This window comes from Taudactylus pleione, unplaced genomic scaffold, assembly GCF_031769625.1.
Source record: "Taudactylus pleione unplaced genomic scaffold, aTauple2 ptg000619l, whole genome shotgun sequence".
NCBI lineage: Eukaryota > Metazoa > Chordata > Amphibia > Anura > Myobatrachidae > Taudactylus > Taudactylus pleione.
This window is the reverse complement of record NW_028285021.1, coordinates 3,995,558-4,009,675: the sequence shown is the minus strand read 5'-3', so window position 1 is coordinate 4,009,675 and position 14,118 is coordinate 3,995,558.

The following is a 14,118-nucleotide window of genomic DNA, read 5'->3' as shown; positions in this document are numbered from 1 at the left end:
CTTTGGTGCGAGACCCGGAGCGATGGTAAGCCCGACGCTCGCCGGGTCTCACGCATGCGCACGACGGAGCTCCCTCCATCGTGCGCATGCGCAGTGGGGAACATCGACCCGCTTGCGAGCGTCCTGTCACTCGCGAGTGGGTCTGAATGACCCCCAGGGTGCCACGAATTTTGCCACATCTTGCATGAGCGTGGGCTACCAGACCAGTTAATGAGCTACTGGGTCTTACGGAATCCAGTATGTCGGGCGAATCTGGAGCAGTGTGCCCACTGAAGCAAATTCAAAGGAATGAATGTCTTCCCCTATTTAGCGGTGGCCAGTGGAGACTTGAGTGACGGCTGCCACACACTGCGGATTTGACATGGGATGTTTCTCCAAGGCTGATGACTATTCATCCTCAATCTCAATACAGGGACTGATTCAGAGCCGCTCGCTGTTTGCGGGGATTTTTTTCTTATTATTTTCAGTCTCCAGGCCGCTCGCTAAGCTGTGGGTGACCACCCACAGCTTTTGTGAGCGGCCCGGCGATGGTCAAGACCATTGGGCTTGCGAAGAGAACCTGTGGTAGCGTCTCAACTCTCGCAAGCCAGAGTGAACTTTCTGCTCTAAAAGAGCAGGAAGTCCACTACTGACATCACGAGTGATGTCAGTAGAGCCGCCCACAAATGCCAGGCATTCCTAAGGGAACGCCTGCATTTGTGCAGCCACCCCCCCTCCCCGCCTAACAAAATGGGGCGAACTGTTAATCAACATCGACTGCTGCCCCATCTTGTAGAGAGACCCGTTGCGACGGAGCTGCCGTCGCAGTACGGGTCTTGCGCATGAGCATGCCGGAGGCGGCACATGTGCAGTCGGGGACCACCGACCCGCTTGCGAGCGCTGTGCGCTCGCGAGCGGGTCTGAATCAGGCCCACAGTCAGTAACCAGGCAGCCGTGATGCTGGCGCAGATATTACCGTGCCAGAATCCCGACGTGCTGGGGGGAAGGTGAGGGTTAGGCACTAAAGGGAGAGAGTTAGCTTTAGGGTGCGGGGAGGGGGAAGTTAGGTTTAGGAAGTTAGGGTTAGGCACCAGGGAGGGTTAGCATACCGAACAACAAGTTTTGGTATGCTAGCCCTGTAGGGATGTCAGTGTTGGGATTCTGACAGCCGGGATCCCGACTGCCGGGATCCCATACCCAACCCCCTCAATCTTGGCTCAAAAAAGTGCATCTGCTTTGTAGTTCTTGTGTCCCGGGCAGAAGGATATTTGGATGTCAAAGCATGAGGAAAACAGGGACAACCGAGCCTGACGCGGATTCATGCACTGTGCTGGTTTGAGCTACAGGAGATTTTTTTTGTGGTCTGTATAGTTAGTGACTGGGAATTGTGCTCCTTCGAACAGATTCCTCCATTCCTCTAGGGCTAATTTCATTGCGAGCAGTTCTTTATCACTAACAGAACAGCTTCTCTCAGCAGGCTGGTATTTCCGAGAGAAGAACCCGCATGGATGAAATTTGTCATCAGGTACTTTCTGGAAGATAACTGCTCCCACTGACATATGAGGTGTCCACCTCTAGGAATAATTGGAGTGCGACATCTGGTTGATTTAATATATGGGTAGATGTCAAAATAAATGCCTGTTTCAGTTTTTGGAAGGCCAAATAAGCATCATCAGACCACTTGCCTGGATTTGCACCTTTTTTGGCAACCAGCACAACAGTGACATAGGTTTCTATTGTATATTGGAAGAGAAGCACATTTGTCTGCACTCTCAGAGGCCTATTCATCAACACTAAAATTAAGTTTTTAAGGACATTTTCCTTAATTACCGTTATTTTAGTGTTCATGAAGATACTTAACACAGGAAATATCACTGATATCTCCTGGTTAAGTCCGCCTGCGTTAATTTCCACACTCCCCTTACATTAGTATGGGGATATGGAAATTATGCTATTCATCAAATTCCGAAAATTATATATTTTCGGAATTTGATGGAGTTCCTACCCGCCACTGTGATTTGGCGTATAGTAGGTGACACTTACCTGTGTCAGTGTGGGCAGGTCCTCCTCCGCTCCCTCTGGCACTCCCCGGTCTCTCCTCTGGCTCCGGCGGCTGCTCTGACATGTGTTCTCCAGGCAGAACACAGTAAAGTTTAGAAAAAAAAAACGTGTTTTTTTTTCTAAACTTTACTGTGTTCTGCCTGGAGAACACAGAGTCAGCACAGCAGATGGAGCCGGAGGCGGCTACAGTGGGCAGGTAAGTCGGGGACGGGGGGAGGTGAGCGGAAAGGGGAGTGGGGGTTGGGGGGGCACACAGAATTACTGCAGCTGTAGGCTGTGCCGCGCATGCGCTTGTTTTACGGATATAATGGCGCATGCGCAGCACTGTTTCTAGCTGTGGTAAGTTAGATTAGAGAGGGATAATTATCTATTTCCTGAAAAGCTGTCATCGCAAAAATTACAGCTTTTCGAAATAGATAGTTATGGAGAGGAGGAATGATGAATTATTCCGGTAATTAGGTAGAACTTAACTTAAACCTAATTACCTACATCATTGTTTAGTTATGATGAATAGGCCCCTGAGTAAGGTAATAAAAAGCTTCACAAAATAACTTCACACAAATAAATATGGTCACATTGTCCCCTAAGTTTCATGGATAAGTAATCCATAAATATGGCTAAAGTAAGCAACATTTTTGGAGAAATACAAAAAAACATTCCATTTAATGTTAAATTCTTACTTACATTTTTATTTTTGCACAGTTGACCTCTACAGATTTTACCGCCTTCCCCTACTACTAGGTGCATTTAGTCTGTGCATGTGTCTTCTGACAGCAGAAGGGTCCTCCTTACCATCAGGTCCTCCTCTCCTCCAGGTTCTCCTAACCACCAGATCTGCCTCTCCCCCAGGCCCTCCTCTCTGCAAGGTCCTTCTTACCTCAAAGTCCTACTTACCACTAGATTAATCCTCACCCCCACAACCTCCTCCCTCTGAGGTCCTTCTTAATCCCCCATGTCCTTTTCATCACCCGGTCCCCCTTACCCCATGCCCTTCTCACTACCAGGTTCTCCTCATCCACAGTTCCTACTTTTCACCAGGGTCCTCCTCATCAATAGGTTATTTCCACCCCCAGTGTCTTCCTCTCCCCCAGGCCATTAAGCAGTTGTATGGGCTGCACCAGAGATATATATAGAAATAGTTTATTTATACTGTGAGCAATGGACAACTGCCCCAGGCATACTCATAGCTTTGAATACTTGTCCAGTGGGGGATTTTCCCTAGGGGCTGCAGCCCCCCCCCCCCAGTAAAATCCTCCACTTCAGTGAGCCAGTGCAGTCTGTGACTGCACTGGCTACAGTGTGACTGGAGGCGGCTTCCCATGGAAGTGCCACCTGCCAGTCACACACAGGATAGGCAGCCCCAGGGAGAGGTGTCTTCTCCCCCTGGGACTGCCAGTCCGGGCTGCGATTAGCCTTTCGAGCAGCCCTACACTGCTGCGTGGGGCTGCAGTGAATGTAGCCCCCAGAAGCTGGTGTCATGCGCATGCGTGGCACCACCACCACTCATGCGCATGTGCCGGTCCTGGGCTCTGCCAGATCTATTGCACAGGTGCGTTGACTCGGCCGTCCATGACCAGACTAGCGGCAGCGGCAGCCCCCCTCAGGTAAGAGGGTAGGAGCCGCTGCTGCTTGTGCCTAAAAGTTTTAACACTCATGTAAAATACTGACCTAGAACAATGGCCATCCTTTATAATAAGTAGATATTGCTACAACGCCAATCCTATTGTCTAATACAAATTTTACTATGCTTGTGTTCTTTATGCATAATTGCACTAGATGCAATTCTTTTTATGTCATCTTATTCTGCATGGCATGTTAAGTTTATATTTTTCTGATGGTGGAGAATAAATGCATTAAATATGTATCATGATCATATAAAGCAGTAAAAAATATTGGGGGTTAGTATTTATGTTTGCACCATGCCTAGTGTGAACCTGCCCATCAGAAATCTGCAGAATGTCAACGTTCATTATATCTACACCATTTTGATCTCGACATGTTCAGATTGGCATCATACAGTGCTATTTTTCAGCAGGAACAAGCAGGAACTCAGGGCATCACTCAGCTAGGATCACAAGTCTGCGACGCATGCACCCGGTCGATGTTTGCGTTCTGAGAATGCGTATGCACCGTAGTGCGCGAGAACAGGCCGCTTTGATCGTGAGAGTGAACGCAGAGGATACGCAGAGCCACGGAGAAATCATTGACAGGAAGCATCGTTTGGGGGTGGAGAGGGGACGTGGTCAAAGAAACGCAGGCCTGTGCATTTGAACACTGTTACTGGGGCGTGCATAATTTAGCCCCTGTGATGGCCAGAGGTCTAGATGGCGACAGGAAGTTTCGCAGTTTGCGAGTCAGGTCAAGCTCAACCACAACTGTGCGTATGGGTCTGATGTTACTCGATGTTACCAATGTTTTCGCTGACTTGCAGATGTATGTAATGGGAAGTGGGTGGCTTTATATTCTGGTGGGCGTCTTGATATAGTGCTGCGATCGCAGTGCTATCGCATTCATTTGCATAATTTCGCAAAAGCCGGGTGCATGCGTCTGCAGACTTGCGATCCTAGCCGAATGATGCCCTCAGTTCCCGAACCTCTCATTAACTGTCCTGGAACAAGATGCATTTTATATAACATTTATTTTAAACTCCATTTTGAGTGCCTTCTTTTCAAAATACTATATATATATATATATATATATATATATATATATATATATAAATAAAATAGTTTTTCTATAGCTCCAGTTGCTCCACCCACAGTTCCTGAACCTAATTTTCCAGAAAAATAGCCCTGGCGTCATTTAGCATGTCGACAGCCACAATGTCGACACTAATATTTTAGCCTAAAACTAACCCTAACTAAAAACCTATGCTAAACCTAATTGTAATTGTTGTATTGTATATATACATATATAGATATAGACAGAAAGACGGATGAACAGATAGATACTGTAATACACTTATGTTATTATGCCTATCATTTGTGCAGGTATCTTATTCTGTCTAGTGACTTGGTATATTCTGTGTGTCCACTATATAACAAACTGGCTGTTTCTCCTGCATACAGAGATCTAGGCGCAGAACGCTGTGTATTCCATACTGTATAGCCCTGTTTGTTTCTCTGCCAGGCCTATTTGCATGAGAAATAAGCAGGCAGTTCAGGCTCTGACCCTGTGTCCTTTTAATAGTTCTGTGCTTGCAAGAAGCCTAATATCTAAAGCCAATGCTTCAGAGCTCACACAATAGTGTCCCTCTATTTGGGAACATAGGAGGCCAGCAAGAGGAATCAAAAAGACCTCTACAAATCTGGTTCTCCAAGAGGAATTCAGGATTTCTGGAAAGGTCATTAGCTACATATGCTACATCTGGCTTAATGGATTTTTTAAATGTATAAATATATATAATTTTATAGATAGAGAAGCAATACTAAACATCTCATTTAGCCCCAATATCAGGGAAGCAGGTGGGAATTGACCCAGCTATTCTCATTTTGGCATGATAGTCCTCATTGGAGTGGACTGTCTTGGCATCTCTCAATCTCTCCATCTAGATGCCAAATGGGACACACTGAGCCTGATTCTGAGTTGGGTGCATCGGTGATGTCAACGCAGTGGAGTGATGTTTTTCATTTGCGCATGCATCAGAGTCGCATGTGCTCCGGCGCCGTTCCTACTGAGAGGCAGTACAGATTCAAACGCATATATAGAGAACGTTAAAGGCAGTGTACGGGCCATTCCTGGGTGGCCACTGGGAGGTAACAGGGGATGACTAAGAAGACGTACACAGAGGTAGCATCTTATGGGAGTGTCGCAGGCATGTCGCTGAGATGCTGAACTGCTCACATAGACGGCCATACGCAGATGGAGAAACTGCACCTAACATAGGCTGGTGCAAGTTTCGATGGTGCATCTAAAGACTCATCGAGCGGTATTTCAGCATCTACGGATGCTGACAGTGGGCATCTCAGTCCTTGTACATTTGGACACATGGATGTACAATGGGGAAGAGCTTTGTATTGGCATTAGCATAAAGTTGCAGATGCGACTGCGGCAAAAGATGCAAGGGCGGCCACGGCTGCGTCCAACTCAATCAGTCCCACTAGGTGCAGTATACTTATGGACTGAGGACAGAGGGAAACTTTCTGAAGAATGCTAGCGGCACACAAGCACAAGCTGAGGTCAGGGCAGGAATAAAACAAGGGAGATCCAAAAACTAGCCAGGGTCAGAACAGGAGAGAACAATCAATTCCAAAAACAATCCAAGTCAGCAGCAGGTGATACACAGGAACACAGACTACAACAACTGGGTAGCAAGAGACTATAACCAGCATGAGTGAGAAGGAGGGTGTCACACTTCTCGGATGGATTATGGATGCGACCCGTATTTAGGGAGTTGGCTAGACCTATGCCTGAGGCGCGGAGTCTAATGTGCCGGCGGTATTCACCAGGAACCCTCGCAAGAAGGTATGGACTTGGCTGCGTCCGACACACAGGTTGCGACCCTCAGGATAGGTTCCCTTATACAGGTGCTGGTAAACTCTGGATGCAGTGGAGGAGACATATAGCTTAGTTGACAGGCCGGGTCAGAACCAAATGAACTAGACGGTACCAGAAAGCAGGCGTAAACAGGTCACAGGGAATAGCCGAAGTCACAACCAGATATCAGATGCAGTACCAGGGGTCAGGCGAAATCAGAGTCACAAACGAAGCCAAGGTCAGAAACAGGTAATGGAATATCACAGGAACGCTGGAGTATGGTAAATGAGCCTATACTCTGGCACAGGAATGCTCTCCTAGACTTCCTTAAATAGGCAGGGCTTGATTTTGGCGCCTTCTGTGGCTACATTAAATTGTGTGCATGTCCCTTTAAATCCCATGCAGAGCGGCGCATGCACTCCTATGGACACCGCGGCTGCCTGCACACAGCCACCGGAGGAGGAGGAAGAGGACAGCTGACAGCGGCCAGGGATCTCCCGCCCACTGTCCCACGCCAGCCCGGAGTCCAACTTCGCCGGATCAGGTAAGACTCCGTAAGAGGGACCTGGATTCGGCGGCGCTATGACAGAGTGGAAGTTATTTATACTGTCATTGTCCAATGGAAAGAGGTCTGGAAGACCAGCCTGTTCCCGCATTCACTCGTAGCTGAATATAATTATTATAAGCATCCAAGTTACCTAGCAATCTGTGACATTTATCCTGGGAGAGAGGGGTCTAAGAGAAGGAAGCTGGCTAACTGTTGCTAGGTGACGGCAGTGTCTTTGATTGCCATGTTCGACTGACGGCCATAGGGCTGATGCAAGTTTCGATGATGCATCGATGATGTGTCTAAGGACGCTCCGAGATGGAAATGAACCATGTTACGACCCTGCAAGTGGGCGTCTTAGTATTAAGAAAAGTGGGCGCGGAGGCGACTGCCTTCAACTCTGAATCAGGTACAATATGTCAATCATGCTGTAATGGCATATTTATTTAATGACTTTGTTTTAATAAATATATTTTTTGTTTCTGGTGATACGCCAAATAAAATTATTGCATTGCGCTTCAAATTACACGTTTTGCCACTTGTGCTGGCCGAGTGTGCCACACTCTAGCAAATGGCTATACATGAAAAGCACTGGCACATATTTATAGAAAGTGGAACTATTTAATGGACAGCTGCCTGTTCTCATCCATGCAGTGTGAACTAATATAGTATTTCAAAAGCCTGTTCCCTGCTATGTATTAATTTATAGTTGATACTGAACAAATATAGGTTTCCTTCTCAGGTATGATGAAGAAAGGTTGCAGTTATTCTCAAGGAACAAAGGGAAAAGACAAAACACAGAGTCGAGCTCAGTCTTTGACTGTGCGGAAGGGCGGCTGAAGTTTTCATAGTTTCTATAAATGCATAGAAACTTTATACTTTCTGTATGAGTGTGGAAACTTTATACCTTCTGTATGAGTGCGGAAACTTTATACCTTCTGTATAAGTGCGGAAACTTAAGGGTTATGCAGTGATAATAGCAAGTGCATATTTAGGGCTTAGGCACAACATTATTGGTTGTCCCCCATCACCCCACAGCTCCATTTTCCCCTACATATCAGGGCGAATCTGATGCCTCTAGGCCACTAGAGCAGCCCCAACCTCCCTCCACCGCCGCCTTCCACATTACAATGTGCTTCCCATTGCCCCCCCAAAATGCAAAAGAATAAATTGTAATGACAAAATAAGGAATCACCTGTCCTCAGTCCAGCGGCCCAGCAGGACCATCGTGCAGGGGAGCTGCTGTGCACCCCCCAGCAAGTGGTGCCCCCTACTTACCTACCTCATGAGCCTAGTGGGAAATACACCACTGGCTAATAGTGGTAATGGAACAGCCACTTATCATGTATTTTTCATCTGTACTTTTTCCTGCTGCAATTGAAACAGCCTATTATTACAAATCAACAATGACTTGAATAAGTAATTGATTAATGAGCAGAAAGAAAACACTAATATAGACCTATACATGGAGAAAATGAGCATTTCTCCCCAACACTTTCGGCCACTAGCAGGACAAGGCAAATGTTACATTATTGAGTCCCTGTCAGTTATGGATTAAAATTGACACCACAATGACCAAATCATGGGCTCCAGTAGTATATATGTTTTTTGTGATCCTCTGAAGAGACATTATTCATTGCCTAGCGGACAATTTTATGCTTATATCTTCATTAAAACACATGGCAAGCACCTCACCTCTTATTTAACAAACGTTGTACACAGGGCCGTAACTAGAGGTGTGCGAGCAGTGCCGCCGCACAAAGCGCAGAGACCTGTGGGCGGCTCAGCCACTCACCCACAGATCCTGTACCTGGCTAGCAGGGCGCACAGCCAGAATTGCTGCTGCTGTGCAGTTCCGAGCGTCCTGAGGCTGCTCCTGGCAGTGATGTAATTCCCAGTGCTGGTGGCCCCACCCCCTCTGTGTGATGTCATGCATTAAGGGAGCATGGTAGAAAAGGCCTGGTACGGCTCTGGTTGTACATATAATTACCAGCCATAGTCAGTTTAGAAATGCGTTGGGCTATTCAGCAATTTGTCAGCGCAAGATCAGTGTCTCTTAGTCGCACCTACAGTATGGACTTTATTTGGGAGAGGTCTGATCGACCTAAAATACCTGACCTACCTCCCAAACACCACTATAATATGCCGTTATTATCCACCAGTATGAACAGAGGTGATAGTTTATCCTCATATGCTAAAGTAGGTGGTAGTGTTCTGAGAATCATCAAGAAGAAGAAATTGTTCCAAGACATACACTGTGCAGAGTTTTCAAACTTGCACAGCTTACAAGAGAGCCCCGTTGGGACTTGAGATAACGATATAGGTGCTGATTCAGAGTTGTGCGTAAACCCGATGGTCTACGCACAACTCCGATGTTTAATGATCTGCGCATGTCCCAATTACTGACTGTAATGGTGGTGGCAAGGAAAGGGGTGGTGATGGCCAGCATTCTTAAAACGGCCATGTTGGCCTCATTTTTAAGGCTTCCCAAGGCCAGGGTCTGCCTCTTCCAATGTGGATTTCCTGGTCCGGCAGAGTAAAAACATTGGCCATCCTGCGTAACCTGTGTAATCTGAGGGTTACTCAGATGGCCAATGTTTTTGTAGATATTCTGATGCTGCATCCTTGGACGCAGGGCTGGTGCTACCATTAGGCAGTTTTAGGCGACTGCCTAGGGGTGCCAGCCACTAGAGGGCGCCTCTGAGTCCACAAAAAAAAAGGTTGTCTACTCTATTAGAGCAGGAAGTTCAATGGGGCTTGCGGTGGACGAGACCCTACCACAATCGCGACCATAGCCAGGCCGCCTGCTAAAGCTGTGGGTGGTCACCCACAGCTTAGTGAGCGGCCTGGAGGCAGGTGGAAAAAAAATCTGGCCCGCCCTGATTAAGAGTGAGCGCCTCTGAATCAGGGCCTTAATTTCTACAATTGCAGGTGAAAATTTTAATTTTCACCTGCTTTTGTAGAAATTAAGTGATGATGAATAGAAATGAGCCATACAAACTTAACACTATTATAGGGTGCATTCTGTATCATTACACATCATTTTTTACCTCATTACAGCATACTTGATCTCAAAGTCATCTAAACATCAGCCGAGGTCCACTTCCTCATTACAGCATATACTGTACATGATCTCAAAGTCCATCTAAAAACAGGCCATGTCCATGTGACACTGGAAAAATGAATTTGCATTATCAGAAATGTGTAACCCTTGATGTTCTGTTTTATACAGTTTAAAGCACTTTTAGATATAGTGTTACTATTATTCTTCTTCATTTCCCTGTCTCAAGGTGCCTACACACATAGCTATATTTTACACGATCTGGCCAATTCCCGATGCATCGGCTCCAGGGCCGGCCGAGTGCTCTGCGCTCCTCAAAGCGCGTGGCGATGCTGCGCATGCCCAAAATTGGGGCGAGGCCTAATTACCATAGGTTACACCTCCTTACGTGATGTTATCTGAGGGCCGTGCCCGCATGGCACGCCTCTAAATAACGTCAGGCTGGGGGGAGCCTCAGTGAGTGCCGGACCTTGCATTCTATCTATCTATCTATCTATCTATCTATCTAGATAGATAGATAGAGACAAACATGTGTATATGTATATATATATAATTATACACACACACAGTATATATATATACACTGTATATATATGACACATGTGTAGAGCTATAAAATATATCATATTTATATAAAATGTACATATGTAATATATATGTAAACTTGTAAAGGCAACCAAGTCACAGTCACTCATACAGTGACAGACTGACAGCACAGCAGTCAGTGGAGGGCTGGGGCTCTTCCATTCACATTGCACTCCCTTGTCACTCACACTGAGTGTCTGCCCCACGGTCACCACTGCCTGCCTTTCTGCAATCCCTCCTGTCTCGCTCTCTGCCCGCCACCCGGAGGCTGGAACTGGTGTCTGCTGGTGATGGAAGAGAGCCATGCGAGATGATGACGTCATCAACTCGCGAGAGCATCAGCTCTGCAGCGGCGCGGCTGCACTCCTGTCAAGTGTGACAGTGACTGTCACACCGATATACTGACAGTGCGGCCGGTGGCGGAGATCCCCCGCTAACACCTACCCCACCCGAACTACCGCTGGCCGTCACCTGCAGTGGTTTAGTAAGCCTGACAAAAAAAAAAAGGTAAAAAAAAAAAACTGGTGTGCTGCGGACGGCCCGGGCCCCCTGCCATGCCCGGGTAATCTGTACCCGCTACCCCCCCTCTCAGCACCCCTGCTGCTGTACTGTAGGGCAGATCTGCCGTTCTGGGACCCAATGCACTGGAGAAAAGTCTGGATGTAAGATAGATCGTTTGAAGATTAGATACTGCAAAGACCAAATCGTGTGCAGAGCTGCCGAGGAGAGTTTTCAAGGGAAATCGTGCACGATGTCGGATCGTGAGCACATCGCTATGTGTGTAGGCACCTTAAGTCTAAAGGCACATATCCACTAGACGATTAAATTGAGCGATAACGTTATCGCTCAATCATTCAAAAATCGTTTGCAGATCGCTAACAAAAATGTCTAAATCGTCGTTTAGACATCTATTATCGTACAAATATGTTGTACAACCTGACAATAACGTCAAGTTGAGCATGTTAGCAGATGATTGATGTTCCTACACTGAACGACTGCTCGTTCAGTGTAGGCTCATCACAGACTGACAAATGACTGCACGATTACAATGTCGTAATCGTGCAGTCGTTTTCAGGTCTGCTAGTAGATGGGCAGCATACACTTCCATCCAGTTTCCCTGCATTTTGGACATATTAAATAAGCATGTAAAACACAGAACTGGGGACATCTATCAAAACTGATACTTAGGATTGAAGTTAGGTCCTGTTGGTTACGGCTTACAGTTTTTACCGATTGTTTTGCAGTGAAGTGTGCAACTGACTATTGCCGGTTATGTGATATAGGGCCATATGCATCAAGCCATATGGAGGCAATCGCTCTACCGCAGCCTCTGTCTATCAGAAGAGCAGGGTCAGAAACTGTGGAGGAGCCTTTCAAAAAATGCAACAGATTTCTCTTGTCCTGTATTGGGCAGGGATAGCTGATTCACATAGCCGCAGTCCCTGCAGAAATGTTTAGTACATAGTAAGGATAATTATGTTAAAAGCATTAATACACAATGATAGTGATTGTTAATAATAGCTGCACTGCCGTGATTATTGCTCAATAGGTCCGTAGCTATTTATCATGTACTGTATGTCAGATGTCCCCATTGGAAAGTAAGCAAATGGTTTTACATGTAGAGTTGATTAATGTGAGCACAGAATGCGACAACATGCACATACAATGAATTTATGCAGAACTTGCTTTCATTTTTGACTGTATACTCCTATATTTTAATCCATCGTGAGCCCTGAGCTTCTGCATTGGTTGAGTGTTCGGAAGTTCTGCCTGTGATCGTAAACAAGTGATATTTAGAATTTCAGATCTGTTTTGAACTGGAAAAACTAGCTTTGTGCCTTTCTTTCTGACATGAGGCGTTTCATGAATATGGAATATGAGATAAATAGGGGATTCCTCACAGTCACAGTTGTCATTCCGTGAAAATATTCCATACTGGAAATTTTGTAAACAGAAAAGCAAACAGATAACTCTTTTTGTGGACACATTTTCACGTCATTGACAAACATTCAGCAACTGAAAATAACAGCGTCTAAGGGAAAACAGGGAACTAAGCCAATGATGTGGTGAATGTTATCCAAAATTTAGGGGTATATTTATCAACCTTTATAGAAAAGAATGCCACTTATGGTGGTAATACAAATGTATAAAAAAATCCGAATGATACTATCTGTAAGGGTTAACTTACTGCTTTCCCGGCCCAATCTCCATAGATATGAGTATGAGTGAGCCAACTGTCAGCGGAAAATAGAAGAGCTCCTCATAATGACAGGAAGAAAAGCAACTTTACTTTGAAGTGAAAGTCACATAACATGCAGTTGACTAATGGCTATCACAGTGCTGGGGCCCTGGGTTTGGTTTCGATCCCTGTGTTTGTGGGATTTCCTCCCGGTGCTCCTGTTTGCGGTGCTGAGTGTTTCACCATCTGCCCACTAGTCATACTTAGCTATTTATTTCATCCCCTCTCTGGGCGAAGTCCGGAGAGGGGATGCAGCCGGCTACATTGGGGGCGGGGCCAGACTATCCACATAATTAGGCCCCACCCCCTTTGTGGCAATTTGCCACGATTTGCAGGTCCGTGTGGAGGAGGAAGAGCTAAAATAACATGGTTTTTCCTCATTTAGCCCTATCCCTTCCCCACGGACCCACAATTCCTGTTTTTATATCCCCCCATTCTACACTAGGAAGTGGGTGGGATGCGAGATACGGCCACTCTCACGGGAGTGCAGGGGGCTTCCCTGAAAATTCGGGAGAGTAGATACAGATGAAGCCATCTACAACGTTGCCACGATACGTGCGCACATCAGCACGCATTGCGGCATAGAGCAGCAAACATTGAAGTCTATGCTGTGCACGTGTGACATAGCCGGGGGCACGCTAGTCGCGCCATCCATGCCGCAATGCAATTGCATAGAAACATAGATGAGCCTGGCTACATTTGTAAATTGAAAATGACTGTGGAGCCTTCAACAACAAGGAACATATGGGCCCAAATTTTATATTACGCGATTTGCGTACACCCAGCGTTGGACTGGGTCATGAAGGCCCCACCAGGGAATGCAGTGGTAGGGGCCCAAGCTTAGGGGGTGTCGCCAGCCACATCAGAGGGCCTTGGCCAACCATTATCAAAGACATGCAAAGAACAGGAACCCCATTATAAAGATGAGGACAGGGGTGTGTCCACCAACTTTGATTGGCAAGAGGGCTATTACATTTGGGCCATGGTATGTAAAGTGGAATCATTACTGTGAGTATCTTAATTTATGTATAATTGAGGATCAGCTCCATGTCTTTACTAGAATGAAGTGGAACATAGTGCCTAGCATGAGCTGGGCAAATGCCTTTTTGCCAATTTATTAAATTGGCCCTAATTATGCTGGGACAATTCAATCAATTTGGTTTCAGCTAT